Source organism: Triticum urartu, chromosome 5A (assembly GCF_056163025.1).
Source record: "Triticum urartu cultivar PI428250 chromosome 5A, HENAU_Tu73, whole genome shotgun sequence".
Lineage (NCBI taxonomy): Eukaryota > Viridiplantae > Streptophyta > Magnoliopsida > Poales > Poaceae > Triticum > Triticum urartu.
In genome coordinates, this window is record NC_141877.1 from 24,262,981 (window position 1) to 24,289,805 (window position 26,825).

Below are 26,825 nucleotides of genomic sequence, written 5' to 3' on the forward strand. Positions count from 1 at the left end.
CGCCCTCAGTAGTCCCTGAACCAGGCTTCAATGACGACGAGTCCGGCGCGCAGATTGTCTTCGGCATTCTAAGGTGGGTTCCTCCTCCAAGTACTTCATAGAAGATTTTGAACACAAAGATAGTGTCCGGCTCTGCAAAATAAGTTTCCACATATTGCCACTGAGAGAATAATATTTACACCAATCTAATCTGCTGACGTAATCCGTAGCATGACACACCACGGCCAAGCCTTTATCCGAGTCATTTCATTACCCTATCTCAGCGCGTTATGCGAGGCGGTTTCCTTGGCACGTCTTGTTAAAGCAGAGATCATGTCCCCTTATCCCGGGGTTCTCATCAATACGGGCGTGGGTAAACCAACCACGCCATTGATTACGGTGCTTGGAGATAAGCGAGTTTTACCAGGCTGGTGGGGACATGTAGTTGCGTCCTATATAAGGGGATAATGATCCACCTTTTCACCTACGCCTTCTTCCTCCTTCGCCTATCCATTCTTGCGCACTCGAGCTCCAGCGCCCAAGTCCGCACTCCCCACCTCAACCTCCTCCAGCCATGTCCGGAGCGGGAGGCAAGTGGATGGTCTCCTCCATCACGGAGGGACATATCAAAAAGCTGAGGAAGGCCGGATACCTGTCTAATGACATCGCGTACCGGCTCCCCGAAAAGGGTAGCTCATCCCCACCCCCAGGCCCCATGAGAGGGTGGTGTTCCTCCCCCATTTCCTTCGCGGACTGGGATTCCCTCTCCACCCATTTGTCCAGGGGCTCATGTTCTACTACGGCCTGGATTTCCACGATCTAGCCCCGAACTTCGTCCTCAACATCTCGACGTTTATCGTCGTGTGCGAGGCCTTCCTCTGGATCCGGCCCCATTTCAGCCTATGGCTCAAGACTTTCAACGTCAAGCCGAAGGTGGTGCACGACAACCAGGCGGAGTGCGGAGGCGCCATGGTGGGCAAGATGGCCAACGTCCTATGGCTCGAGGGCTCCTTTGTGGAGATCCTGAAGGGGTGGCAATCGGGGTGGTTTTACATCACCGAGCCACGCGACGCCGAATGGGTCGCACCCCCTGAATTTTGATCTGGACCCCTACGCGGCTCACCTCCTGGAAGGAGACAGGCCTATCATGGGGCAAGAAGGGAGAGCTGATCGGACTCCAAACATGCATCCAAACCCTGGTGGAAAAGAAGCTCAAACTTGTCAACGTAGTCCAGGTTATGCTCATCCGCTTGGTCCTCTCGTGTCAACAACGGGCTTTCAACCTGTGGGAGTTCGACCCGGCGTGGCACCAAACCCTAAGCAGGCTCTTCGACACGACGTACAATGATGCCTAGAAGGTGCTTTTCAAGGGCGCCGAGGCTCCCGCATCTGCTACCGAGGATCGCAGATTCAGTGCGCATTGTCATGCTCTCGTGGTAAGCTGTTTTTCCTTTTACAGGGTTTCAGTTTTTCATAGTTTGACTCCATGCGGGATCTAAACTCCCTTACCTTTGACAGGATTGGTAGGTGACATTCGGACAGATCAACTGTCCGGCTCCTTTGCCCGAAGGCCCAGCGGACGCTCGCTTGGCGAAGCTGCTGGTTCCGGCACCCTATGTGGTGCCGGAGAAGAAGGCCGCGGAAAAGGCCATGGGGACTCGAAAGAGTGCCCGGCGCCAGGAGGTGTCGGATCCATCATCCGATGGTTCTGAGGCGCATTCCTCCCGTGAGGACGAGGAGGAAGAAGAGGAGAGCTCTCCCCCTCCAGCGGGAGGAGAGAAGAAAAGGAAGGCCGCCTTCTCTGGGGAGGCCGGAGGGTCCCAGAAGGGGAAAACCCTTCCTCCGGACTACTCCACCGACGCCGACGGCGGAGAGGAGTGGCAGCCCAGGGCCAAGACCCTGGCAAAATCGTAAGTATCCGGATACCAGAGTAATTCATAGTATTCATTTATTGCACAACTTTCCCTCACGTCGAATATGTTTATGCAGCCCACCCAAAGACTGGCTAAACGCGTCGTCGAGCGGCTCACTGGACTCGTCGTATGTGAACTCGCTTCCGACGGCTTCCTCCCCCCGCTCTACAAACGACACTAAAGTGTTGTCCCAACAGGCTCCAAGCCGGGAGGAGGTGGTCCTGGAGGCGCCGCAAGGCGACCTCCCGGACTCCAGGAGTAAAGGGGATGAAACCCCCTGGGCTCCAAGTCCGGCTCTAGGCCGGACACCGCTCCGGAACCTTCAAAGCTTCCAGAGTCCGGCAGGGGACCTCTTGCCAAGAGGAGCAAGTCCACCATGCCAGTGGCCACCGTCCAACCAGAGGCGCCGGACAATATGTTGGAGGCGCTCCAAGGCGCCTCCATCGACGAGGAGCACCACGCTATTATGAGTGCGGTGGTCTAGAAGGTTCAGTCCGCCAAGAACGGACTGACTGAAGCTTGTACTAGCCTTTTGACAGGCTTTGAGGTAAGTAAAGAATGTGTAAATAACAGTACCGCATAGACAGTAGCCCCTGATGCTCTGTTTGGCGTTCGGGAAGAAAATCCGAATAGAGGATCAAATAGAATTCACAGAAGTCTAACAAAAATGAGTCAATATGCATATGCAGGCTTCCCTGCTTGCGTCCGCCGCACTGACTGCGGAAGTGGACACGCTAAAGCAGAACCTCGAGCGGTGCGAGCAAGAGCTCGGGCGTGCCAAGAAATAGCTCGAGGACAATGAAGGTAAGAAATACCATTTTTTTAAATATATATAAAAAGGTGCAATTGCAAAGAATGACAGCATTATCGTGGCTATTTTAGGGGCCACGTCTAAAGTGGCGACCCTTAGGCAGGCGCTGGTCGAGGCCGAGAAGAGGGCGGCCTCGGAGCGCACCGAGCGGGAGAAGTATGAGGCTGAGGTTGGCAAGGTGCGGCAAGAGCTCCAAGCTCTCATGGAAAAACATGAGAGTTTGGAGCTTGACTTAAAGACGCGAGCGTCCGAGCTCGCGGTGGCTATTGAAAACGCCAAGTCTGCCAACGCCGAATCCCAGAAGACCCTCCGGGAGTTGGATGAGGTGAAGAAGATAGCGGCGGGTAAGGCATTCTTTATGCAAAGCAAACACATAAACGTGAGTTACTTGGTAATTACCCGAATCCGGAGCTCTTCAGGAGCGTTCGCAGATCTTCCCCGGAGTGTATCTGATGCCGCCGCATTCTACCGAGCCGAGGAGGGAAGCTCGACAGAGAAGGTGTTCTGGTCTCAGTATACTGAGGCCGGACACCCCGTGCCCCTGAGCGACCAGCTGAAGCAACTGGTCGAGCTCCACAAGGCAGCCGAACAGGCCATGAAGGGCCTCATTGTTCGGCTGTGGCCTGGAGGGGCTCTGCCTGGAAGCTATTTCGAGCTGGTGCAGCGGTTGGTGGAGGCCTGTCCAAGGCTCGAAGTCATCAAGCGCTCCGTCTGCATTGAAGGTGCCCGTAGGGCCCTTGCCCGTGCTAAGGTGCACTGGGGCAAGCTGGATGCTGAGACGCTGGTGAAGGACGGGCCACTGTCGGGGAAAGAGCATTGCAAGCCCGAGAATTACTATAAGGATGTTCTGAAGGGCGCCTGCCTTGTGGCGGATGAATGTTCTAGGGATGTAATTTTTGAGTGAAACTTGCTCGTTTTGTCCTGTGCGCTGAAAACTTGTTTATATGCGCTAAGCAATGGTGTTGGAATTTAAAATATTACCTTATGTGCGGCTGTTTATCAATTCTGAGATAGGGCGAGTCGTCGGCTTCTGCCCCCGTGCCGCTAGTGCTGGGGTGTTCAGGGATAAACCTAAGCGCTCTTTTTCCCATGTTTGGGTCCATCGAGGGAGGCGCTCAGCCCAATGAACAAGGCAATCGGACTGTAATGCGTGAACACTCTCACTTAGACACATAATTCTATAATTTTAAATTTCGGCGAAGCCCCTGGTATTCGGAAGACCGAGTTCGGGGCGCTATCCACGCCTTGGCCGGACAGAGCCGGCTCCTCGCCCTAAGCGGCATAAGTCTTTAAGGACTCGAAAAACCTCTCGAATAGCGACCAGCTCTCGCTTCATCATGACAGTCAGTTTTAGCTTTCTCCACTTAGGTGCTCGACCCAGCTCAACTGGGGCACAATCGCAGTAGTTCTCCTAGTGCTACCTTAGCCGATATAGCGGAACGTAAGGCACCAAAACATAGGAGCCGGGCAAACCCAACTATTGACCCAAGACATGATTCGGAGCCGATGCATATAATGCTATAAGTTCGTGGTGCCGCACTTGTTAAAGTGTTCGGACTTCTCACACCATATTGAGGGGTACTAAAGGCCCTGGCGCATTTTGGCCGTACCAACGTGTACGGGTGCAACATGTCGTTAAGGAACATATAAAAAAAAGGTAATGCAAAAATAGACGAAAGCTATGCATTGTTTATTAAAAAGGGGCTGCGATCAAAGCAGAACGATACAAATAATGCGATAAGTAGAAGGTTGGACTAGTTAACATGTCCATTCCAGGGGCAAGCTGCGGAATAGTATGCGGAACAGGTATACTGCTCATGATAGAGACCACCTGGGAGTTCCGTAATGCGGCGTGGCTTGTCTGCTTCCCTGGTTCTTGCATCATTTGTGCGGCAGTTGAACTGCCGAACAGGCCTTCCGAAGGATGGAGTCCTGAAAGTAAGAGAAAATTAAAAAATCGGCAGCCCCTGGTACGGTTTAAGCCGTGTTTTGGGCGTGCCGTGATGGTGCCCCTCCCCCTGTGCCCATGGTATCTCTAGAGGGTAGTTATGTACGCGAAGTACTGGCGTCGCCTTTTTGCGAGGGTTGGGGTTGGGGCCGCATTGCTACGCCTGCTCGGATCGTGCCAGGAGGTCTTGTTGTAGGTTACTCCTAGCGCGCTTGACGGTGTCCGGTCGTTTAGTAGCCGGACTGGAGAACTGCCTGGAGAGGATGCTTTGTACTTCCGCTGCAAGGGTCGCCGTGTGCTCCTCCGTTCGAAGGGAGCGTTCGGTGTTTCCATTGACCGTAATTACTCCTCGAGGGCCTGGCATCTTGAGCTTAAGGTATGCGTAATGCGGTACCGCATTGAACTTAGCGAATGCGGTTCGCCCGAGCAGTGCGTGATAACCACTGCGAAACGGGACTATGTCGAAGATTAACTGCTCGCTTCGGAAATTATCCGGAGATCTGAAGACCACTTCAAGTGTGACTGAGCCTGTACAGTTGGCCTCTACACCTGGTATTACGCCTTTAAAGGCCGTTTTGGTGGGCTTAATCCTCGAGGGATCTATGCCCATTTTCCGCACTGTATCCTGGTAAAGCAGGTTCAGGCTACTGCCGCCGTCCATAAGGACTCTAGTGAGATGAAATCCGTCAATAATTGGGTCTAGAACCAATGCGGCGAATCCGCCATGACGGATGCTAGTGGGTTGGTCCCTTCGATCAAAGGTGATCGGGCAGGAGGACCATGGGTTGAACTTTGGGGCGACTGGCTCTACCGCGTATACGTCCCTTAACGCACGCTTCCGCTCCCTTTTGGGGACATGGGTTGCGTATATCATGTTCACCGTCCGCACTTGTGGGGGTAAACCCTTCTGTCCACTGTTGTTCGGTGGCTGGGGCTCCTCGTCATCATCGCTATGCAGCCCCTTGTCTTCATTTTCGGCGTTTAACTTGCCTGCCTGCTTGAACACCCAACAATCCCTGTTGGTGTGATTGCCTGGCTTTTCGGGGGTGCCATGTATCTAGCACGAGCGGTCGAGTATTCGGTCCAAACTGGACGGGCCCCTAGGATTCCTTTTGAATGGCTTTTTCCGCTGACCAGATTTAGAGCCTCTGAATCCGGCATTAACTGTCGTATCCTCAGCATTGTCGCCGTTAATGCGGCGCTTCTGCTTGTTGCGACGCGACCTGCCACTACTGTCCCTGGTGTCCGAATTACTAAGGTTCTTGGTCATATTGTTGCTACGAGCAGGCCAGCTGTCTTCTCCTGCGTAAAAGCGGGTCATGAGTGTCGTGAGTGCTGCCATAGATTTCGGCTTTTCCTGTCCAAGGTGCCGGGCCAGCCACTCGTCACGGATATTGTGTTTGAAGGCTGCTAGGGCCTCAGCGTCCGGACAGTCGACTATTTGATTTTTCTTTGTTAGGAACCATGTCCAGAATTGCCTGGTCGATTCCTCTGGCTGCTGAATTACGTGACTTAGGTCATCGGCGTTTGGGGGTCGCACATAAGTGCCCTGGAAATTGTCGAGGAATGCGGCTTCCAGGTCCTCCCAACAGCTGATTGATCCTATTGGCAAGCTGTTAATCCAATGCCGAGCTGGTCCTTTAAGCTTGAGTGGGAGGTATTTGATGGCGTGGAAATCATCGCCGCGGGCCATGTGGATATGAAGGAGATAATCCTTGATCCATACCACATGATCTCTTGTGCCATCATATGATTCGATGTTTACGGGTTTGAAACCCTCGGGGATTTGATGATCTATTATTTCGTCTGTAAAGCAGAGTGGGTGTGCGGTGCCTCTGTACTGGGCTATATCATGACATAGCTCCAATGAGCCTTGTCTACTATGTTCGGCCCAGCCGAATTTGTGGCCGGCGTGACTGTTACCATCTTGAGCCGTGGGGCGCCCACGCGATCCGTAGATCGATATTGTTTGCCTTGCCTTGTCCTCCAACATGTCTTGTAAGTCCGGCGCATATTCCCATGCCTTGGTACGGGGTGCGGCTTGAGTTGAGGGCCGAGAGGCCTCTCTGTCGCGACCACGAGGTGGCCGGTCGGCTGCATCAAGTGCTTCCTCCTCTAAGCGGGGTAGCAACCTACGCTTTGGGTAGCTCTTGGAGGGGCGTTCGAGTTTATGCTCTTCGACCGCAAGGACTTCAGTCCATCTGTCGACTAGCAAATCTTGATTAGCTCTAAGCTGTCGCTGTTTTTTCTTGAGGCTTCTTGCCGTGGCCATAAGCCTGCGCTGAAAATGCTTTTGCTCAACGGGATCCTCTGGCACGACGAATTCATCGTCGTCGAGGCTTGCGTCATCTTCGGAGGGAGGCATATAATTATCGTCCTCGACCTCTCTGTTTGCCGCTCTCTCATGAGGGCTGGTTTCTCCGTCCTCCTGTGCTAAATCTTGCTGGAGGGGGTTTTCTTCGGCGCTTTCCAGAGTTTTATTATCTCCCGTGCTGGAATCACTGTGTTTGTTTTGGTGGGATTTTGAACGGCGCCGCTAACGCTGGTGTCACATCCCTAGTTCTGGTATGACCTAGACCAGCTAGTCAGTTGTGCATCATGTTAAATTCCATTAAATTTGAAATGGGCATTTGTGAAACCCTCAGAAATCATTTCTGGAAATGACCCAGATAAAAATTGTTTCAATTTGGGCCAAGAAAATGTTCCTGATTTTCTCTAAAAATATTGGCCAGAGGTTAAATCCCAACCAATATTTTTGGGAGCTCAGAAGTATTTATTTTTGGCCATTTGAGTTAATCCGGTAAATATTTGCATATGATATATATATGTGATATATATTATATATGTCCAATAATTCTGAGAAATTGTGAGGGGCTTTGGAATAATCATTCTAGTCCCTGCAAAATTATCAGAAGAAAGCAAAATGGTTTAGTGCCTAAAACTAAATCAAAACAAATAACAGAAAACAGAAATGAAACTAACCTGGGCTTACCTCACGTGGCCTGCTCCTATAGCAGAGGCCCAGCCCACCTGGCCGGCCCACCGAGGGCAGGGGCGTCTTCTTCCTCCTGCCAGAAGGCAGAGGAGAAGACAGCCACGGCGCCGCGGCGTGCCACGCCGGCAGCTGCCTGCCTGGCGGCCCCCTCGTCGCCTTGGACTCCCTCCGCGTCGCCACGCGACCCCCAGAGCCGTCTGGCTCTCCCTCTCTCTCCCCCGAACGCTCTCCCCTCCGCTGTTTCCCTCGCACACAGCCACCGAACTGAGCCGTCACCACCGTCGCCATTCGTCGTGGCCACCGACCTCCCCACGCCCAGCCATCCCGACCACGAGCTCCGCCTCGCTGCCGTGCACCTCTACGCCGAACCACACGACCCCGGACGCCCTGAAGCCTCGTCATCGAGCTCATCTTCTCTGCACGGCCGCCAGAGATCGCCACCGACGTGCCTTCTGCTCCGAGCCTTCCCCGAGCCCATGTCGACGCCTCTACAACCACTGTGAGCTCCTGCATCAGAACCCCCTCTCCCCGAGCTCAATTACGCCCTCTAGCCGTGCCAGCCGCCGTACCCGAGCGCCGCCGTCCGCCATGGTCGTTGCTCTGGCAGCCACCGTGCATCTCTGCTCAAGCTTGTGCCTCCAGCGTGCTCCTGGAGCAACGACGAGTCCAACGCAGCCCCTAACTAGCTCTCCCGTGCGCTGGAACCACGCACCCGCACTTGCCCGAACTCCGGCCGCCGCCCCGAGCTTCGCTCCGGCGAGCTCCGGCCGTCCCCGCCTCTCCCACTTGCTCCGGATGATGCAGACGAGCGCTGGCTCCTCGCCAGTGGTCTCCGCCGTCCAAATGGTCGCCGGAGGGCGAAATCCGAGGCCCTCCGCCGCGTCTGGCTCGCCGGCGTCAACCCGCCGGTGGGGTTTGACGCCTTTGACCTCGCGGGCCCGTCAGGTGGGCCCCATGGGTCAGGTGATTAGCTTAAGGCTAATCACCATTTAACTAAACCTGATACTGACATGTGGGCCCGAGGCCACTAACTAAACTAGATTAGTTAGTTTAGACACTAACATATGGGTCCCACTGGTCAGGTTTGACCTGGACCAACCCGTTGACTCACTGACGTCAGGCTGACGCAGTTATTCATTTTCTAGATTTAAGATCAATCAAGAAATTTCTAGAAAATGATATAAACTTCAAAAATTCATAAAAATTAAACCGTTGCTCAGATTGAAATAATTTATATATGAAAAATTATCAGAAAAATTCAATCTATCCATCTGTACCATTTTCATGCATGACAAACCATCTATACATGCTGTATATATGAAAACACACTTATGGCATATTTAAGTGCTTAATTTGGAGTTGTATTTGAACCCTTGGTTCAAATGGACTTCAACCAAATAAATGCTTGTGTTTGATTTCCGACACCGTTCCTTCTCGATAGGTCCTGCTCCGGAAAGTGTTCGAGAGTACCTGTCTGAGGAGCAGTGCCCCCTGTTGATCTACCAGGCAAGCAGACCCCCCCTGTTCATTCCGATACAATCCCACTCTCTCGCTCCTGCTCTCTTTTATTGCATTAGGACAACAACGATTCAACTGCTACTTTATGCTGCGGTAGATGAACCCATTCCTCTGCATGACCTGTCATTGCCACAGTAAATAGTTGAAACCCACTAGCATGTGTAGGAGTTGCTTGAGCCATATTGTGTTCTTGCCATGCCTTGCCTGCTATTGCTTAGAGTTGTGTCAGGTCTGATTCATCGGGAATGAATTGGAGTGTTATGATATGTTCTGGTGCTGAGAGTTAAGCGTGTGAACACGATTTGGTAAAGGTAGCGGTGAGAGGCCATGTAGGAGTACATGGTGGGTTGTCTCATTGGGACCATCCTTAAGAACTGAGTTCTGTGTAAGTCGTCCAATGACTAGCTACTACCACACATTGGGCTCCGGGCGCTCCAAGCTCTCTCGACTTATTAATCGCCTTGAGCTCTGTCCAGGAGTTGCAAATAGTTTCTGGTGTTTGTAGGTAGTGCCATTTTTCTACCGAGTGGCACCCGGCAGGGTGGGCTCGGGATAGACTAGGCACAGGTGGCACAGTGTACCAAGTGGCACCCGGATGGTGGGCTTGGGAACCCTGCTCACATCGTTTGGGGCCATGAGCGACACCCCGGCCGGATCTCCTTGCGGATGGAACTCAAATAGGTGATAGACCTGGACTAGAGTCTTGCGTGGTTAGTTAGGTCGTGGCCGACACCCTCGCCAGTCTTCCGCTTGAAGGTTGCCGAGATACATGACGGGTATATGGTGATAAGTGGTGAGAGCGTGTGTGATGAAGTACACCCCTATAGGGTTATCATGATCTATTCGAATAGCCGTGTCGTCGGTTATGGACTTCTTGGATGCTTACGTGGTACATAGACAACTTAAAGTGGATACTCTAAAATGCTCAAGACAAGTGTGAGTGCTATGGATGGCCTTCTCGTAGGAGAGACGGGGATGAATCCATAGTGGTGTATTGATGTGGTGATTAGTGGACTCGTGTGCGCTGCCTCACCTCAAAGTAGTTTCTCATTGTCATAGAACAGGATAGCCACTGAGTCAAAGCTGGCTTGCTGCAACTAAACCCCACATTACCTTCTTGATACAAATGCATGTATGATAGGATCTGACGTAAGTCTTGCTGAGTACCTTCGTACTCACGTTTGCTTTACTTATGTTTTGCAGATGAGACATCTGTCTCACTAGTAGTACCGCTTGGACTTCGACGAGTAGCTTGCTACCTCAGCTACGATCTTGTACCTTGGAGGGACTTGTAGATAGTCAGGCTTCTCGGCCTTTTTCTTTTGTAGTTGTCTGTACTCAGACATGTAATGCTTCCGTTGCTTGTATGCTCTGAATGATGGGTCATGTGACCCCTGTTTGTATTTATGCTATGTGGCTCTTCTGAGCCTTTGTCTATATGAGTTGCGTTATGTTGTGATGCCATGTTGTAAATCACATACTTGCATGTTCTGCGTACGTGTGACGTGTATTGCTATGTGTGGGATCCGACAATCTGGTTGTTTGTCCTTGGCAGCCTCTCTTATGGGGAAATGTAGTCTAGTGCTTCCTTGAGCCATAGTAGTCCGCTACAGCCCGGTTCACCGGAGTCCTGCTAGCCCAGCACTACTGCTCAGAACACTTGACTGGCCGGCATGTGTTCCACTTCGTTCCTATGTCTGTCCCTTTGGGGAAATGTCACGCCGTGATTTCCAGAGTCCTGTTAGCCAGTGCTACAGCCCAGACTCATACGCTGTTGACCGACATGCTCGATGTGATTCATGTATGCCTGTCCTCATGGGTTAGTGCCGCTTGGGATTCATGACTAGCCATGTCGGCCCGGGTTCTTTGTCATATGGATGCTAGCGACACTATCATATACGTGAGCCAAAAGGCGCAAACGGTCCCGGGCCAGGTAAGGTGGCACCCGTGGGAATACCGTGCGTGAGGCCGCAAAGTGATATGATGCGTTACATGCTAGATTGGTGTGACTTAGGATCGGGGTCCTGACAGCTTTGGTATCAGAGCCTGACTGCCTGTAGGATTGCCAAGCCAACCTGGTCAAAGTTGAGTCTAGAAATTCTTTAGCTATATAGGGGAATTGATTGTGGAAGGGAACGTAAGGCTCTTTTTACTCCTTATACCTCATGCCTTCTGATCTGAGTCATCCTATCTTTCCTACGGGGTTAAGGAACTAGGCTTTCTCTTTCGTCTATCAGGATCACGTGTTACTACTCCATAGTCTCTTAGGGTTGGTTGATCAGAGTCATATCCCAGTTCGAGTACCTCCGGTGTAGTCTGTTTAGTAATATCTCAGAACCTTGGGTGATGATATTGAGTTTGATGCTACCCCATCATTTGCAGGATGTCTCATTTTGAGAATTTTACTGCCGTTATGCTGCCGGAATTTGTCCTAGGAGTTTGAGAGATACTAAATTCCTGTGCTATCTTCTGCATCCTATAGTTGATGTTGAATCCATCCTTGTTTTCCTTGGTTTCGTTCTTCAGGATGTTGTCGGTTAACCGAAGTTCTGTTGCTCGTAGCCGGAACCACGGAGATGGTAGGGATGAGGATCCTCCCGACCAGTCTTCGTTGACAGAGTTCATGTTAGAGATGGAGAGGAACAAGCATGAGTCTAACCGCTTGTTAGCACGTATCGAGGAGAACACCGCACCCCAATGTAAAGAGTCAGCGACCATCTATGATTTTCATTGGTCTGAAACCACCTACCTTCCATCATTCCATTGAACCAATCGATGCAGATGACTGGCTACGTAGTATCACACACAAGCTGCGTTCAGCGAACGTAGCTGAAAGTAACAAGGTCACCTATGCTGCATATCATCTGGAAGGTCCTGTTAGTATTTGTTGGCAGAACTATGAGGCTATGCTTCCAGCTGGCCAGAAAACCACCTGGAGAGATTTCACTGAGGCTTTTCGCAAGCATCACATTCCTCAGGCTCTCATTGATCGCAAGAGGGAAGAGTTTTGTAGTTTCACCCAGAGTAAGATGGCTGTTGATGTTTACAGTAGAGAGTTTGAGAACCTCGCCCGCTATGCTACAGAAGAAGTGTCCAGGAACGCCAAGAAGCAGGCTAGGTTCCAGAAGGGTCTCAACCCCAAGTTGCGTCGTGATCTCCACTTGCATCATTGCAATACATTCCAGGCTCTTGTGAACAAGGCCATTAATGCAGAAACAGCTCAACTCACTTACGAGGAGTCTCGTAAGCACAACCGTGATTTGGTTTCTTACTCCGGTTCTAGTTCTCAGAAGCACCAGATTTGGGTTCCGAACTCCGCTCTTCCACCAAGATATTCACCGAGGCCATCTTGTGTGGCACCTCACCCAGTTCAGTTACATGCTCCACCCAGGCCTATTGGTAGACCGCTTGTCAATGCGGGTCCATGTCCTACTTCAGGGACTTGTTTCACATGCGGAGAGCCAGGACACTATGCACGTGACTGCTCTCAAACCAACTATGCTCCACCCCAGCATGAGAAGTCTGTTGGCCGTGGTAAGCCATCACGCAAGATGAGTAGTGTCAAGTCAGCTCCCACTGAACGTGGAAACCGGGGCATCTCATTCCTTCATTTCCGAAAGTTATGCCAGCTTGCACAACATATCCTTTTGTGATATGCCCTCTCCACTAGTAATTCAAACTCCTGGATCCAAATGGCAAACTTCTAGTGTAAGCCATGGTAATGAAATCCTTGTTGACAGACTTGTATTCCTTACATCACTTATAGCCCTCAAGTCTACAGATATTAACATCATCTTGGGTATGGACTGGATGAAAGCTCATTATGCCAAGATTGATTGTTTCACTAGGTCTGTTCAGCTTATACACCCATCTGGCAAGATAGTCACCGTCTCCACTAGAGTAGCAAAGCGTCACCTCTATTCTCTTAATGCCAACCCTCTTCCTGACCTTGAAGATATCCTTGTAGTCCGTGACTTTCCGGATGTTTTTCCAGAGGAACTGCCAGGTATTCCACCTGACAGAGATGTAGAATTTGTCATAGATCTCATCCCAGGAACCGCTCCAATCTCTACGAGACCTTACAAGATGGCACCCTTAGAACTAGCTGAGCTTAAGAAACAACTCGATGAATCCTTGCAAAAGGGTTTCATCCGTCCTAGTTCTTCGCCCTGGCCTTGCCCCATTCTCTTCGTCAAGAAGAAGGATGGTACGGACCGGATGGTTGTAGATTATCATCCTGTTAATTCGGTCACGATAAAGAACAAGTATCCGCTCCCCAGGATCAATGATCTGTATGATCAGCTCGCTGGATCCTCAGTCTTTTCCAAGATGGATTTGAGGTTAGGCTACCACCAAATCAAGATCAGAAATGGGGACATTAATAAGACGGCTTTTGTCACTCGTTATGGTCAGTACGAGTACACCGTCATGTCCTTTGGTCTAACCAACGCTCCAGCTACTTTCTCTCGCTTGATGAACTCGATCTTCATGGAGTACTTAGATAAGTTCGTCGTGGTTTACCTCGATGATATCCTTATTTACTCGAAGAACGAGGAAGAGCATGCCGAACATCTTAGACTTGTGCTAGGAAAACTCAGAGAGCACCGCCTTTATGCCAAGTTCTCCAAGTGCGAACTTTGGTTGCCAGTAGTGACCTATCTCGGCCACGTAATCTCTGGTAAGGGCATTGCCGTCAATCCCGAAAGAGTTCAGGCCGTTCTTGATTGGACTCCGCCTGAAACAGTTAAGCAAGTTAGGAGTTTCCTTGGTCTAGCCAGTTATTGTCGCTGATTCATTGAGAACTTCTCCAAAGTGGCCAAACCTCTCACGGAACTTCTAAAGAAAGATAAAAAGTTTGAGTGGTCCCTACAGTGTGAGCACAGTTTTCAGGAACTGAAAAGACGCTCGACTTCTGCTCCCATACTTGTGCCACCGGATTTCACTAAGGACTTTGTTATATATTGTGATGCCTCACGACAGGGACTAGGTTGCATTCTTATGCAAGATCACCATGTGATTGCCTATGCATCTCGACAGTTGCATCCACATGAGGAGAATTATCCTACACATGATCTAGAGCTTGCAGCCGTAGTCTATAAACTTAAGACCTGGCGACATTACCTTCTTGGTACACACTGCGAGATTTACACCGATCACCAGAGTCTAAAATATATCTTCACCCAACTAGATTTGAACCTTAGGCAAAGACGTTGGCTGGAGTTTATCTCAGATTACGACTTAGGGATTACCTACACCCCAGGCAAGGGGAATGTCATGGATGATGCGCTAAGTCATAAGTCCTATTGCTTCTCGGCCTTTTTCTTTTGTAGTTGTCTGTACTCAGACATGTAATGCTTCCGTTGCTTGTATGCTCTGAATGATGGGTCATGTGACCCCTGTTTGTATTTATGCTATGTGGCTCTTCTGAGCCTTTGTCTATATGAGTTGCGTTATGTTGTGATGCCATGTTGTACATCACATACTTGCATGTTATGCGTACGTGTGACGTGTATTGCTATGTGTGGGATCCGACAATCTAGTTGTTTGTCCTTGGCAGCCTCTCTTATAGGGAAATGTAGTCTAGTGCATCCTTGAGCCATAGTAGTCCGCTATAGCCCGGTTCACCGGAGTCCTGCTAGCCCAGCACTACTGCTCAAAACACTTGACTGGCCAGCATGTGTTCCACTTCGTTCCTATGTCTTTCCTTTCGGGGAAATGTCACGAGGTGATTTCCGGAGTCCTGTTAGCCAGTGCTACAGCCCGGACTCATACGCTGTTGACCGACATGCTCGATGTGATTCATGTATGCCTGTCCTCATGGGTTAGTGCCGCTTGGGATTCACGACTAGCCATGTCGGCCCGGGTTCTTTGTCATATGGATGCTAGCGACACTATCATATACGTGAGCCAAAAGGCGCAAACGGTCCCGGGCCAGGTAAGGTGGCACCTGTGGGAATACCATGCGTGAGGCCGCAAAGTGATATGATGCGTTACATGCTAGATCGGTGTGACTTAGGATCGGGGTCCCGACAGCCGGCGCTTAGGCTGTTTCTTGGAGGGGTCATCCTCCGCTGTTCCATCGCCATCTCCCTCTTTTGGGGTGTCCACCATGTATATGTCATATGACGAGGTGGCTTTCCAGGGCCTGGTAGCTAGGCACTGGTTCTTCATCATCTCCTTCATCGGCATCCATACCGTCGATGTCTTTGGAGTCGAAGTCGAGCATGTCGGTTAAGTCGTCGACAGTGGCTACAAAGTGGGTGGTGGGTGGGCTTTGTATTTCTTCATCGTCCGTACCCCAACCTTGCTGACCATAGTCCGGCCAGGGCTCTCCTGATAAAGAGAGAGACTTCAGTGACTTCAGGATATCGCCGAAAGGCGAGTGCTGAAAGATGTCCGCGACAGTGAACTCCATGATCGGCGCCCAATCGGATTCGATCAGCAGGGGCGCGGAGGGTTCGGAGTCCGGAGAGGAGTCCGGCTCCTTGGAGTCACGAGTCTCGTAGAGTACAGGGCTGGTGTTTGGCTCAATTGCCGTTGGGGTCACAGCCCCCGAGGTGGCGTCCAACCGCCCATCCTCGATCGGCGCAGTTGGCTCCGAATTAAGGGTCGGAGCCGATGTGGGTGCGGCCTCCAGGGCACTGTTCAGCGGCAGAGCTAGATCATGCTCGTCGTGATAGTGCGGCGCGCTCGGCAGTGGCTCGAATCCGTCAAAGATCAAGTCCCCGTGGATGTAAGCCGTGTAATTTAAACTTCCAAATCTGACCTGACGGCTAGGGGCGTAGCTTTTGGTCTGCTCTAGATGGCCAAGCAAATTGCCCTGCAGTGCGAAGCCGCCGAAGACGAAGATCTGTCCGGGAAGGAAGGTCTCACCCTAGACTACATCGCTATCGATGATCGTAGGAGCCATCGAGCCTGACAGTGACAACACAGAGGAACTCTCAATGAAAGCACCAATGTCGGTGTCAAAACCGGAGGATCTCGGGTAGGGGCTCCCGAACTGTGCGTCTAGGCCGGATGGTAACCGGAGACAAGGGACACGAAGGTTTACCCAGGTTCGGGCCCTCTCGATGGAGGTAAAACACTACGTCCTGCTTGATTCATATTGATGATATGGGTAGTACAAGAGTAGATCTACCACGAGATCGAGGAGGCTAAACCCTAGAAGCTAGCCTATGGTATGATTGTTGATGTGTACGTTGTCCTACGGACTAAAACCCTCCGGTTTATATAGACACCGGAGAGGGTTAGGGTTACACAAAGTCGGTTACAATGGTAGGAGATCTTCATATCCATATCGCCAAGCTTGCCTTCCATGCCAAGGAAAGTCCCTTCCGGACACGGGACGGAGTCTTCAATCTTGTATCTTCATAGTCCAGGAGTCCGGCTGAAGGTATAGTCTGGCTATCCGAACACCCCCTAATCCAGGACTCCCTCAGGCTCCCTGGTCTTCATCTTTTGCAAGGATTTTTATTATTTCCCAAAAGATGTTCCGTGAAGTTTCAGGTCATTCCGAGAACTTTTGTTTGTGCACATAAATAACACCGTGGCAATTCTGCTGAAAACAACGTCAGTCCGGGTTAGTTCCATTCAAATCATGAAAGTTAGATTCCAAAACAAGGGCAAAAGTGTTTGGAAAAGTAGATACGATAGAGACGTATCAACTCCCCCACGCTTAAACCTTTGCTTGTCCTCAAGCAATTCAGTTGACAAACTGAAAGTGATAAAGAAAAACTTTTACAAACTCTGTTTGCTCTTGTTGTGGTAAATATGTAAAGCCACCATTCAAGTTTTCAGCAAAGATTATAAACTAACCATATTCACAATAACGCTTAGGTCTCATGTTTACTCATATCAATGGTATAATCAACTAGCGAGCAATAATAATAAATCTCGGATGACAACACTTTCTCAAAACAATCATAATATGATATAACAAGATGGTATCTCACTAGCCCTTTATGAGACCGCAAAACATAAATGCAGAGCACCTTTAAAGATCAAGGACTGACTAGACATTGTAATTCATGGTAAAAGAGATCCAGTCAAGTCATACTCGATGTAAACTAACAGTAATGAATGCAAATGACAGCGGTGCTCTCCAACTGGTGCTTTTCAATAAGAGGATGGTGACTCAACATGAAAGTAAATAGATAGGCCCTTTGTAGAGCAAAGTAGGGATTTGTAGAGGTGCCAGAGCTCGGTTTTGAAATAGAGGTGAATAATATTTTGAGCAGTATACATTCATTGTCAACATAACAACCAAGAGATGGCGATATCTTCCATGCTACACACATTAACGGCGGTTCCCAAACAGAATGGTAAAGTTTATACTCCCCCTCCACCAACAAGCATCAATCCATGGCTTGCTCAAAACGATGAGTGCCTCCAACTGACAAGAGTCCCAGGGGGAGTTTTGTTTGCAATTATTTTGATTTGATTTGCATAAAGCATGGGACTGGGAATCCCAGTGACCAGCCATTTTCTCGTGAGTGAGGAGCGGAGTCCACTCCTCTTGAGAATAACCCGCCTAACATAGAAGATACATACAGCCCTAGTTGATACATGAGCTATTCGAGCATACAAAATAGGATATTTATTTGAAGGTTTAGAGTTTGGCACATACAAATTTACTTGGAACGGCAGGTTGATACCGCAAATAGGTAGGTATGGTGGACTCATACGGAATAACTTTGGGGTTTATGGGATTGGATGCACAAGCAGTATTCCCGCTTAGTACAGGTGAAGGCTAGAAAAAGACTGGGAAGCGGCCAGCTAGAGAGCGACAACAATCATGAACATGCATTAAAATTAATCAACACCGAATGCAAGCAAGAGTAGGATATAATTCACCATGAACATAAATATCGTGAAGGCTATGTTGATTTTGTTTCAACTACATGCGTGAACATGTGCCAAGTCAAGTCACTTAAATCATTTAGAGGAGGATACCACCCTATCATACCACATCACAACCATTTTAATAGCATGTTGGCACGCAAGGTAAACCATTATAAGCTCCTAGCTAATCAAGCATGGAACAAGAAATTATGATCTCTAGTTGTCATTGCAAACATGTTTATTCATAATAGGCTGAATCAGGAACGATGAACTAATCATATTTACAAAAACAAGAGAGGTCGAGTTCATACCAGCTTTTCTCATCTCAGTCAGTCCATCATATATTGTCATAATTGCCTTTCACTTGCACGACTGAATGATGTGGATAATAATTATAGTGTGCGTGCATTGGACTAAGCTGGAATATGCAAGCATTCACTAAACAGGAGAAGACAAGGCAATATGGGCTCTTTTGCCAGATCAACAATAATGCATATAGGAGTCACCTCAACAATTTAATCCTGGTCTTCTCCTATACACCCCCAAAGAAAAGAAAAGAAATAAAACTATTTACACGGGAAAGCTCCCAACAAGCAAAAGAAGAACATGAAATCTTTTTGGGTTTTCTTTTTAATTACTACTACAAGCATGGAAATTAAAACTAGCTAAAAGCTACAACTAATTTTCTTTGGTTTTTGTTAAGGTTTATTAAACACACAAGAAGAAAGCATAAAAAGGAAATAAACTAGCATGGATGATACAATGAAAAAGTATGAGCACCGACATCTAGCAATGAGTGTGTGAACATGAATATAATGTCGGTGAGAAATACGTACTCCCCCAAGCTTAGGCTGTTGGCCTAAGTTGGTCTATGGCTACGGTTGGCCTGGCAGATATCCATAGTAATAGTTGGGGTCGTACTGCGATGCAGCAGTCATTCCATCGTGGGCTGCAGCATGGAGGCGAGCTATCTCAGCTCTCCTCTTATACTCTTCCGCCTCCTCTCTGGTTATAAAATATCTCCTTTTTGCCTCCTCACAAAGGAACTAGTGAGATAGTGGTACTGGCGGCACTTTTCCTCCTCGATGCTCACAAGATCAGCGTTACGTGATACGTCCATTTTGCATCATGCTTTTATATTGATATTTATTGCATTATGGGCTGTTATTACGCATTATGTCACAATACTTATGCCTATTCTCTCTTATTTTACAAGGTTTACATAAAGAGGGAGAATGCCGGCAGCTGGGATTCTGGGCTGGAAAAGGAGCAAATATTAGAGACCTATTCTACAGAGCTCCAAAAGTCCTGAAACTTCACGGAAGACGTTTTTAGAATATATAAAAAATACTGAGTGCAATAAGTTCACCAGGGGGGCCACACCCTGCCCACGAGGGTGGGGAGCGCGCCCTACCCCCCTGGGCGCGCCCCCTACCTCATGGGCCCACCGGTGGCCCTCCGATGGCCATCTTTTGCTATATGGAGTCTTTCGACGAGGAAAAAAATCATAAGCCATCTTTCCGGACGAGACTCCGCCGCCACGAGGCGGAACCTTGGCGGAACCAATCTAGGGCTCTGGCGGAGCTGTTCTGCCGGGGAAACTTCCCTCCGGGAGGGGGAAATCATCGCCATCATCATCACCAACGCTCCTCTCATCGGGAGAGGGCAATCTCCATCAACATCTTCACCAGCACCATCTCTTGTCAAAACCCTAGTTCATCTCTTGTATCCAATTCTTGTCTCTAAGCCCGGGATTGGTACCTGTGGGTTGCTAGTAGTGTTAATTACTCCTTGTAGTTGATGCTAGTTGGTTTATTTGGTGGAAGATCATATGTTTAGATCCTATATGCATATTACTACCTCTTGAGCACTACGTTGGTTTTCCCTTGAAGAGGGAAGGGTGATGCAGCAAAGCAGCGTAAGTACTTCCCTCAATTTTTGAGAACCAAGGTATCAATCCAGTAGGAGGCTACGCACGAGTCCCTTGCACCTGCACAAAACAAATAAATCCTCGCAACCAATGCGATAAGGGGTTGTCAATCCCTACACAGTCACTTACGATAGTGAGATCTGATAGATATGATAAGATAATATTTTTGGTATTTTTATGATAAAGATGCAAAGTAAAATAAAAGGCAATGAAAATAACTAAGTATTGGAAGATTAATATGATGAAGATAGACCTGGGGGCCATAGGTTTCGCTAGTGGCTTCTCTCAAGAGCATAGATATTTTACTGTGGGTGAACAAATTACTGTTGAGGAATTGACAGAATTGAGCATAGTTATTAGAATATCTAGTTATGATCATGTATATAGGCATCACGTCCGAGACAAGTAGACCGACTCCTGCCTGCATCTACTACTATTACTCCACACATCGACCGCTATCCAGCATGCATCTAGAGTATTAAGTTCATAAGAACAGAGCAACACCTTAAGAAAGATGACATGATGTAGAGGGATGAATTCATGCAATATGATAAAAACCCCATCTTGTTATCCTCGATGGCAACAATACAATACGTGCCTTGATGCCCCTACTGTCACTGGGAAAGGACACCACAAGATTGAACCCAAAGCTAAGCACTTCTCCCATTGCAAGAAAGATCAATCTAGTAGGCCAAACCAAACTGATATTCGAAGAGACTTGCAAAGATAACCTATCATACATAAAAGAATTCAGAGAAGATTCAAATATTGTTCATAGATAAACTTGATCATAAATCTACAATTCATCGGTCTCAACAAACACACTGCAAAAGAAGATTACATCGAATAGATCTCCACAAGAGAGGGGGAGAACTTTGTATTGAGATCCAAAAAGAGAGAAGAAGCCATGTAGCTAATAACTATGGACCCGTAGGTCTGAGGTAAACTACTCACACTTCATCGGAGAGGCTATGGTGTTTATGTAGAAGCCCTCTGTGATCGATGCCCCCTCCGGCGGAGCTCCGGAATAGGCCCCAAGATGGGCCCCAAGAAAGTTACAGCAGTGGAATTAGGGTTTTGGCTCCGTTCGATATTCCTTTTCTTCGAAACCCTAAAATAGGCAAAAAAACAACAATTTCGGGCTGGGACTCCGGTTAATAGGTTAGTTCCAAAAATAATATAAAAGTGGAAAATAAAGCCCAATAATGTCCAAAACAGTAGATAATATAGCATGGAGCAATCAAAAATTATAGATACGTTGGAGACGTATCACATATTAATACCCCTCTAAATATGAACATGAATATGCTTTGTGAGTAGTTACATTCGTTCCTGAGGACATGGGAGAAGTCTTGCTATTAGTAGTCATGTGAATTTGGTATTCGTTCGATATTTTGATGAGATGTATGTTCTCTCTCCTCTAGTGGTGTTATGTGAACGTCGACTACATGACACTTCACCATTATTTGGGCCAAGAGGAAGGCATTGGGAAGTAATTAGTAGATGATGGGTTGCTAGAGTAACAGAATCTTAAACCCTAGTTTATGCGTTGCTTCGTAAGGGGCTGATTTGGATCCATATGTTTCATGCTATGGTTATGTTTACCTTAATACTTTTGTTGTAGTTTCGGATGCTTGCAATAGAGGTTAATCATAAGTGGGATGCTTGTCCAAGTAAGGGCAGCACCCAAGCACTGGTCCACCCACATACCAAATTATCAAAGTACCGAACGCGAATCATATGAACATGATGAAAACTAGCTTGACGATATTCCCATGTGTCCTCGGGAGCGTTTTACATCATATAAGAGTTTGTCCAGGCTTGTCCTTTGCTACAAAAAGGATTGGGCCACCTTGCGGCACTTTATTTACTTTTGTTACTTGTTACTCATTACAAATTATCCTATCACAAAACTATCTGTTACCTATTATTTCAGTGCTTGCAGAGAATACCTTGCTGAAAACCGCTTATCATTTCCTTCTGCTCCTCGTTGGGTTCGACACTCTTACTTATCGAAAGGACTACGATAGATGCCCTATACTTGTGGGTAATCAGGAATCTTTTCTGGCGCCGTTTTCCGGGGAGTGAAGCGCCTTTGGTAGGTGGAATTTGGTAACGAAAAATTTATATAGTGTGCTGAAATTTACTATCACTTGTTACGATGGAAAGTAATCCTGTGAGGGGCTTCTTCGGGGTATCTTCACCCCGACCAGTAGAGTAAAGAGTTGCTCCTCAACGTACTGAACCTACTGAAAATGAAAATGTCTGCTTTGAAATTCCTTCGGGTATGATAGAAAAACTTCTAGCTAATCCTTTTGCAGGAGACAGAACAACGCATCCTGATGAGCACCTAATATATGTGGATGAAGTTTGTGGATTATTTAAGCTTGCAGGTGTACCCGGAGATGTTATTAAGAATAAGGTCTTCCCTTTATCTTTGAAGGAAGATGCACTGACATGGTATAGGCTATGTGATGATACGAGGACATGAAACTACAAACGATTGAAATTGGAATTTCATCAGAAGTTTTATCCTATGCATCTTGTTCATCGTGATCGCAATTATATATATAATTTTTGGTCTCGCGAAGGAGAAAGCATCGCTCAAGCTTGGGGGAGGCTTAAATCAAAGTTATATTCATGCCCCAATCATGACCTCTGAAGAGAAATGATTATTCAAAATTTATATGCTCGGCTTTCTGATAACAATCGCACCATGCTCGACACTTCTTGTGCTAGCTCTTTTATGACAAAGACTATTGAATTCAAATGGGATTTATTGCAAAGAATTCAACGCAACTATGAAGATTGGGACCTCGACGAAGGTAAGGAGTCAGGTATGACACCTAAGTTTGATTGTGTTAAATCTTTTATGGATACTGATGTTTTCCGTAAATTTAGCACTAAATATGGACTTGACTCTGAGATAGTAGCTTCTTTCTGTGAATCTTCTACTACTCATGTTGATCTCCCTAGGGAGAAGTGGTTTAAATATCATCCTCCCATAGAAGTAAAAGTAGCTGCACCTATTAAAGTTGAAGAAAAGACTATCGCTTATAATGATCCTATTGTTCCTACTTCTTATGTTGAGAAACCACCTTTTCCTATTAGGATAAAAGATCATGCTAAAGCTTCAACTGTGGTTCGTAAAAGCAATATTAGAACTTATACACCTGCTGAGCAAATTAAAGTTGAACCTAATATTGCTATTGTTAAATATCTCTTGTCTGATAATATTGATGGGCATGTTATTCATTTCTGTGATGAGACTGCTAGAATTGCTAGACCTTGTGCTAAAGATAAACCTAGATCTTTGGTAGGCATGCCTGTTATTTCTGTTAAAATAGGAGATCATTGTTATCATGGTGCCAGTGCTAGTGCTATACCTATTGACCTATACAAAGAAATTATGCATGATATTGCACCTGCTGAGATAGAAGATATTGATGTCACAATTAAACTTGCCAATAGAGATACTATTTCACCAATTGGAATTGTTAGAGATGTTGAAGTCTTGTGTGGGAAAACTAAATATCCGGCTGATTTTCTTGTTCTTGGTTCCCCACAAGATAGCTTTTGTCCCATTATATTTGGTAGACCCTTCTTGAACACTTTTAGTGCTAAGATAGATTGCGAAAAGGATGTTGTTACTATTGGTTTAGGTGATATGTCTCATGAATTTAATTTCTCTAAATTTCGTAGACAACACCGTGAAGAGGAATTGCCTAGTAACGATGAAATTATTGGTCTTGCTTCTATTGCCGTACCTCCTAGTGATCCTTTAGAACAATATTTGCTAGACCATGAAAATGATATGTTTATGAATGAAAGAAGGGAAATAGATGAAGTATTCTTTAAACAGGAACCCATCCTGAAACACAATTTTCCTGTTGAAATCCTAGGGCGTCCTCCTCCACCCAAGGGTGATCCCGTGTTTGAGCTTAAACCGATACTCTTAAATATGCTTATCTTGATGAGAAAAAGATATATCCTATTATTATTAGTGCTAACCTTTTAGAGCATGAAGAAGAGAGATTAGTGAAAACTCCGAAGAAGCATCGTGCTGCTATTGGATATACTCTTGATGATCTTAAGGGCATTAGTCCCACACTATGTCACCACAAAATAATTTTGGAGGAAGATGCCAAACCAGTTCGTGATCATCAACGACAGCTGAATCCTAAGATGAAGGAAGTGGTAAGAAAGGAAATACTAAAGCTTCTTGAGGCAGGTATAATTTATCCCATTGCTAAAGGTCAGTGGGTAAGTTCTGTCCATTGTGTCCCTAAGAAGGGAGGTATTACTGTCATTCCTAATGATAAAGATGAGTTGATTCCGCAAAGAATTATTACAGGTTATAGGATGGTAATTGATTTCCGCAAATTAAATAAAGGTACTAAAAAAGATCATTACCCCTTACCTTTTATCAATCAAATGCTAGAAAGATTATCCAAACATACACATTTTTTCTTTCTAGATGGTTATTCTGGTTTCTCTCAAATACCTGTGTCGGCCAATGATCAATCAAAGACTACTTTTACTTGCCCTTTTGGTACTTTGGCTTATAGACGTATGCCTTTTGGTTTATGTAATGCACCTGCTACCATTCAAAGATGCATGATGGCTATATTCTCTGACTTTTGTGAGAAGATTTGTGAGGTTTTCATGGACGATTTTTCCGTCTATGGATCCTCTTTTGATGATTGCTTAAGCAACCTTGACCGAGTTTTGCAGAGATGTGAAGAAACTAATCTTGTCTTGAATTGGGAAAAGTGCCACTTTATGGTTAATGAAGTATTGTATTGGGGCATAAAGTTTCTGAAAGAGGTATTGAGGTTGATAAAGCCAAGGTTGATGCTATTGAAAAGATGCCATGTCCCAAGGACATCAAAGGTATAAGAAGTTTCCTTGGTCACTCCAGTTTTTATAGGAGGTTCATTAAGCACTTCTCAAAAATTTCTCGGCCTCTGACTAATTTATTACAAAAAGATATACCATTTGTTTTTTATGATGATTGCGTAGAAGCATTTGAAATACTTAAGAAAGCATTAATCTCTGCACCTATTGTTCAGCCACCTGATTGGAATTTACCCTTTATAAGTATGTGTGATGCTAGTGATTATGCTGTAGGTACTGTCTAGGGAAAAGAGTTGATAAGAAATTAAATGTTATTCAATAAGCTAGTAAAACTCTAGACAATGCTTAGAGAAATTATGCTACTACTGAAAAAGAATTCTTAGCGGTTGTATTTGCTTGTGATAAGTTCAGACCTTATATTGTTGATTCTAAAGTAACTATCCACACTGATCATGCTGCTATTGAATATCTTATGGAAAATAAAGATGCTAAACCTAGACTTATTAGATGGGTTCTCTTGCTACAAGAATTTGTTGCATATTATTGATAGAAAGGGAGCTGAGAACCCTGTTGCAGACAACTTGTCTAGGTTAGAAAATGCTCTTGATGACCCACTACCTACTTTCCTGATGAACAATTAAATGTCATAAATGCTTCTCATACTGCTCCATGGTATGCTGATTATGCTAATTGCATTGTTGCTAAATTTATACCACCTAGTTTCACATACCAGCAAAAGAAAAAGTTCTTCTATGATTTGAGACATTACTTTCGGGATGACCCACACCTTTATAAAGAAGGATTAGATGGTGTTGTTAGACGTTGTGTACCTGAGCATGAATAGGAACAGATCCTACGCAAGTGTCACTCCGAGGCTTATGGAGGACACCACGCTGGAGATAGAACTGCACATAAGGTATTACAATCCGGTTTTATTGGCCTATTCTCTTCAAGGATGCCCATAAGTTTTTCTTGTCTTGTGATGAATGTCAAAGAATTGGTAATATTAGTAGACGTCAAGAAATGCCTATGAATTATTCACTTGTTATTGAACCATTTGATGTTTGGGGCTTTGATTATATGGGACCTTTTCCTGCCTCCAATGGATACACACATATTTCAGTTGCTGTTGATTATGTTACTAAGTGGGTAGAAGCTATTCCAACTAGTAGTGCTGATCATAACACCTCTATTAAGATGCTTAAAGAAGTTATTTTTCCAAGGTTTGGAGTCCCTAGATATTTAATGACTGATGGTGGTTCACATTTTATTCAAGGTGCTTTCCGTAAAATGCTTGCTAAATATGATGTTGATCATAGAATTGCATCTCCTTATCACCCGCAGTCTAGTGGTCAAGTAGAATTGAGTAATAAAGACTCAAATTAATTTTGCAAAAGACTGTTCATAGATCTAGAAAGAATTGGTCCAAGAAACTTGATGATGCATTATGGGCCTATAGAACTGCATATAAAAATCCTATGGGTATGTCTCCATATAAAATGGTCTATGGAAAAGCATGTCACTTACCTCTCGAACTAGAACATAAGGCTTATTGGGCTATTAAAAAGATCAATTATGATTTCAAACTTGATGGTGAGAAGAGGTTATTTGATATTAGCTCACTTGATGAATGGAGAACCAAAGCCTATGAAAATGCCAAATTATTTAAAGAAAAAGTTAAAAGATGGCATGAAAAAAGGATACAAAAGCATGAGTTTAATGTAGGTGATTATGTATTGCTATACAACTCTCGTTTAAGATTTTTTGCAGGAAAACTTCTATCTAAATGGGAAGGTCCTTATGTTATCGAGGAGGTCTATCGTTCCGGTGCCATAAAAATCAACAACTTCGAAGGCACAAACCCGAAGGTGGTGAACGGTTAAAGAATTAAACATTATATCTCAAGTAATCCTATAAATGTTCAAACCAATGTTATTGAAACCGTAACCCCGGAGGAATACATAAGGGACACTTTCCGGAACGTTTCAGACTCCGAAAAGGAATAGGTATGTGGTACGGTAAGTAAACCGACT